We start from the raw sequence: 6,000 nt of genomic DNA on the forward strand, positions 1-6,000 counted from the left end.
TGAGGCTAAGATAGCACAAATGAGTCGAGTACCTTATGCTTCGGCTATAGGATCGATCATGTATGCTATGACGTGTACCCGACCTGATGTAGCTTTTGCCCTAAGCATGGTTAGCAGGTTTCAGGGGAACCCTGGCAAGGCACACTGGACTGCGGTAAAGAATATTCTCAAGTACTTACGAAGGACTAAGGACTGGGTCCTTACCCTCGGTAGGAGTGATGACTTGAGAGTAGTAGGGTATAGTGATGCTAGCTTCCAGACTGATAGGGATAACTTCCGCTCTCAGTCGGGCTGGGTCTTTACCCTAAATGGAGGAGCAATTTCTTGGAAGAGTTCCAAGCAAGAGACAGTGGCAGATTCTACTTGTGAATCAGAGTATATTGCAGCTAGCGAAGCGGCAAAGGAGGCGTTATGGCTGAGGAACTTCATTGGAGACCTTGGAGTTGTACCAGCTATTAAAGAGCCGATGGAAATTTTCTGTGATAGTGAAAGTGCTGTTACCTTAGCTAAGGAACCAAGGGATCACGGGAGATCCAGACACATCGACAGAAAATACCATTTCATCAGACATCGGATCGAAGAAGGACTCCTCGTGGCAAAGAGGTTATCATTAGATGAGAATCCGGAAGATCCCCTCACGAAGGGACTAACTCGGGTTAAGCATCTCTAGCATGCTCGGAGCATAGGGCTGAAGGATGATATTAGATTTAGTAGTTAGATAACCTCGATCATTTACTATATTTCTTTTGCATGTTTTGACTTCCAGAATAATTTTTGTTTGGTATAACATATTATTCAAACCTCCACAGTCGGTCATATGTCGGAAGTAGGTATGAATCAAGACTGTCATGTTTGGTTGTAGAGGTCTTGGACAAGGCTATAGCAATCATGAGTGCTCATAAGTTCTGAGCATTGGACTCAACCCACGCTCACTGGAATCACTTCATGGAATTCTATCTCGAGTGATCGTGAGACGGTAATATCGTATAAGTCTTCAAACCTAGAGATATGATTTGTTACTTACAAGTTGGTTATGCATTCATTGTACGAAAAATGCATTGGTAACTCGATGTTATAAATCGCGCTCTTGTGTGTAATTCAATGAGTGGTAGAACAAACATATGAGTCGAAGTTTATCTGTTCCTTCTTGGATTAGAAGCTGATATCTGGGCCCCTCGATGATTTTGTTTTGACCTATGTGTCGGGCTCGGTCAGAACTAAATTGATGTGTTCAATGAAGTTCTTTGTCAAACAAATCGGAAATCGGGAAACAAACTGTTGGACAATAAGTAAGACATTGTTCCGTGTATTTGTCCGACTGATATCTAGAACAAAGGATTATATGATCACTTATCTTAAATGGCGTACCATCATCTTCTCAGTTCCGAGAAACCTTGTAAAGAGCTACGATTGCCGATCGGTTCCTGAAGTCATACTTGCAGTAATAGTTATTAGACTTATCCAAGTGGGAGACTGTTGGATAAGGTGTCTAAGTCCATAACTATTTCTGGTATGTACTTGACCCGACCCGGCATGGTCCATTTGGGTTGCATGGCACCGTGCAATTGGATAGACTAAATGAGAGAAATAACACTTGGAGATTATTAATATATTATAAGTTTTAATATATTAATAATATTATTTGATTAGTTTGATCAAGAATTAATTTAGAATTAATTATGTGATCAAAAGATAACTAATTAAATATATGGGTTGATTATGTAAATCATCCATATCTTGTATAGTGGGCTAAGAGGCTCCATGGATTATCAAGTTGGGTTCCACCCATAGGATGCTCCATGGGAGTTACAAACCCATGGGTCATGGAAATGAAGAGTCATGACACATTAGGGTTTAACCCTAGATGTGTCAACACTATATAAGAAACATGTTCTCCACCTAAAATCGGTTACACTAAGAAACAAGAGGGCTTGGCCGATTTTTGAGAAGTGTGTGTTCTCTCATAAGTTCTTCCAAGAGCATTTGGTGTTGTGTGAAGCATTTGAGGCTGAAATGAACCGAGCGTTCGGTCCATTTCGGGTTTGGTTCAATTTTTTTTTATTTTATTCTGTTTGGTTTTTCTCTTTTCAAAAACTTAAAATCTCCAAAAATATTTTTTCTTTTTCTTTGATTCTTGTTTAAATATCGATGGGACAGGTTTCGTTATCACACTTTATAATAGTTAAGCGTCCCTAGAAGCATGTTGCTGCATGTTGTCCAAAGCCTCAACTGATTTTGAATAAAAGCCTTAATGACTAGGTATATACAAACCTTGTCTTCCCAATAAGGCTGCTCCGTTTATTCTAATCCTGAGCTACCTTACTCGTTTCTCATATGGGTTAAGAGTTAACTGCTTGGTCACTATTTTCATCAGAGGTACTATAGTTTCTCTTCACCACCTCAATATTTTTCTCCATCATATTTCGGTCCCATATCATAACCCTTGAGACTCTCAGAATTAACCACTGAGGTTTATGGTTACACAATCTCCGTGTTTATGATCTGAGCCTCGTGTCAGTACATGCTTAGTGAAACCCAAAATTCAATACCTAACATGAATTGACGGTAAACATGAAATCTCTTTTTGTTGTGAGATTCTTATGAAATTGTTATTTACCATAACATTTCTTCCCTGAGAATCCTGTTTTAATTTTTTTTTGAGATTTCAACATCACACATGTTCAATAAGTCACTAAATACATATTCCAACCTACTTGTTTAATAGACCACATCGGTCTCACAGGTACTTTATTTAGTCTCGGTCTTATGTCAAGGTCCGGGACTCTAAACTGAAGCAAAAGCCACCCTTTTAAGCCTTATAAAAAGATGCCTTTCAACACTTCTTAATAAGTAATTGATCGTAATTCAACGGGAATCCATACAGACACTTTAAGGTCTCTCTTGACCTTGAAGAAAGTGATTCGTGCCCGAGATCAACTGTTTTGTGTCTATATTGACATCACAAATTACCACATAAATATCGCTTTATTTCCTTATCTTTGACACTCTATGCATGAAAATCTTTGATTTTCCAAAAATCTAATTCGGTTCCATCATAATCTTGTGTTTGGATGACAACTATTTAACAGATAAGATGCTGACTCAGCCGACAGAGTAACGGCTTCAATAGTGAGTTGATGGGCACGCGTGCAAAATGGAACAATTTTTCTCTCTCATGCGTAATCATCGGGGGTGCCAACCGTTGCGCTTCTGTGACATCCGAAACCGTTTCGTGTATCAAGAAGATTTGGGGGATGATTATTCTATTTGCTCTACCCACAATATAAAAGGAACACTTCTGATTCATTCCACACTTACAGCAATCAGACATTCAATGAGCAAAATCAGGCGATTTATACTCTACTGTTCATCATCTTCAACATTCAACAATGGCGGAGTCTTCCTCAGTTCAGTAAACCTCTTCCCGCACCAACATTCTTCCCATTCGCATTGAACAAAGTTTGGTGATCGATTTAAACCATAAAGCCTACGAGAATTATATGTATCCCATGGTGGAGTGTCTCAAATACTCTCCATTGGTGCTAGCCCTTTCCAAGGTCGAGATTGTGCCCATGGTATGTCTTTCCCAGGTCTTCTCCACTGCTCATTATGATAGATCAGTGGATCGAATCTACTTCGACCTTCTTTCTCACAAGACCTCCATCTCCAAGCAACGATTCTACTGGCTCCTAGGTTTTGAAGTCGATGAATCTAGGGTTAATCGTGATTCCATCACTGTGGGACAGTTATTTTTGATTTTCTACGACATGGGCTACACAGAAATTCTCACGACAGTCACCAAGTTCAAGAAGTCGTGTCTTCCTCCTCCATGGAATGGCTTATTCACCATTCTGTTCAAAGGGCTCTCTGAGCGTAGTTCTGGTTCTGATGGGGCCAACAAGTTGTTCATGACCATTCTCTATGGTCTATACCATGGCATCAACCTCGACTACGGCTCGGTTCTCTGGCAACAACTCATTTAGAGCCTAGCCTCCTCCTCTCGCCACACTGAAGTGTCCTATGCTAGATTTTGGACGTTGATCACCAAGTGGGCCATGGATAAACTTCATGTTCCAATTGTTGCAGATTCCCTCCTCTCTTCCATCAGTGTCTTCCACACCACCAAGATCATCGTTACTGATCCGACCAAGTTCTCCTTCATCGGATCCATTCCGGATTCTATGTCCGCTGGTGAGTCCAAGGAGAGCGTTATAATTAAGGCCTACAAGGACTTTCGTCCTTCGGGTCCACGGGAACTTTCTGTGGAAATGGTTTGGTCCATTAATGATGCAGATAAACCAGCTGCTAGAGGGAAGAAACCCGAGAAAGGGAAGATCAAGAAAGCAACAAAGGGGGCAAAGGGTCCTTCTCCTAAGAAGCGGAAATCCTCAAAGACAGATCTTTCCCCCCCAGCGAAGAAGAAGAAAGCACAACCGAAGAGGAAACTTATTCTCTCTTCTTCATCCAGCGATTACGAAGATAACCACTCTGACTCATACGAGTCGGCTAGAGGCGAAACTCCTCCTCACTCGCCTGCTCATGAGGTACCAGTTTCATCAAAACCTCCTTCCCCTTCCCCTATCTCCTCCTCCTCCATTCCTACCATAACCTCCTCCATTCCCACCATAACCTCCTCCATTTCCATTCCCTCCATATCTAACCCTATTTCTATTCCCCCCATAACTACCTCTACTACCATTTCACCCACAACTACTTCCATACCACCACCAATCTTCACAGAAGCCACCAAAACTAGCACCAGTGAGATTCCAACCAACGTATCTGATACGGGGGTTCGAACTTCACAACCCGAACCCACTTCCACTACCGAACCATCTGTTGCACCCTTATCACCTACTCCATCTGCTGAAACTGAAACCTTTTTGGGAGGGGAGGTTATGGTCTTCGATTCCATCTACTACAATCCCTACCAACTCCAAAGTGATGATGATGATGATGCTCCAGTTACTAAAAAGCACATCAAGGAACTCCACGAGAAGATTGATAATCTTGTGGCTTCTTCCTCTTCCTCAAAATATCACTTTTCAGAGGCTGCCATTGAGGGGATGGTGGAATCTCTCTCCAAAGCACATGAAGCATGCATTAGCTCAGCTGCTGCTGCTATTGACAAATCGACAAAGGCTAGTGCTGCTGCGACCGAAAAAGTCGAAAAACTATTTCAAGATGCCCAGATTTGTCTGGAGTCTTTGCAGGCGGCATCAGAAACAAATACCAAGAAGATTCGCACCGTTGTGGAGAAGCTGGTCCATTCTTTCGAAACCGAAAAAGTCCAATTTGCCAGCTTCCGTCAGAACCTCAAAGAAGACAATCAATCTTTTCAATCTTCGGTTGCGGATCATCTTCTTACCTTTCAAGCCACTCTTACCGCCGAGTCTACTACCAAGGACGAGCTTGCTCGTTAATCTTCCAAGCTTACTCTTGCAACTCATCAGCTCTCCCAAGCCGAGAAGGAGATCGATTCTCTTCGGTCTGAGAAAGTTGTGGTCCGGAGTTGTGTTTCATATGTCCATGGAGCTCTGTCCAACATTATTAAACCCCATGATCCGATTCTTAACTTTTTGGTGAGGTGCACTCTTGCAGAGAAGCTCGCTCCTACTCTTGCCCTGCTTAGCCGCATTGAAGGGATTCCTGAGTAGGAGGAACATCCAAAACAAGGGGGAGAAGGGAAGCCCACAGCTCAATCAAAACCCCCTCCGATTTCCAAAGCTCAATCACTTCCAGTTTCATCACTTGTCCCTCCGAAAACACCCAAACCAACAACTGTTCCTACATCAGGTTTGTGTGCTCAAAGCAAAGACAAACAGATCATCGATGACAGTGATGAAAGTGATGATCAAGAACCAATTGTCAGCTTACTGAGGAAACAGGCCAGAGAGAAGGAGCTTGATGAAAATGTTGGTGTGTTATATTTTGGAGGTTGCTAAGCTGGATCAAGAGGTTGCTAATGTTCTCAGGAAGAATCCCATCATCACTCCAGTC

This window comes from Lactuca saligna, chromosome 9, assembly GCF_052625555.1.
Source record: "Lactuca saligna cultivar CGN05327 chromosome 9, ASM5262555v1, whole genome shotgun sequence".
Lineage (NCBI taxonomy): Eukaryota > Viridiplantae > Streptophyta > Magnoliopsida > Asterales > Asteraceae > Lactuca > Lactuca saligna.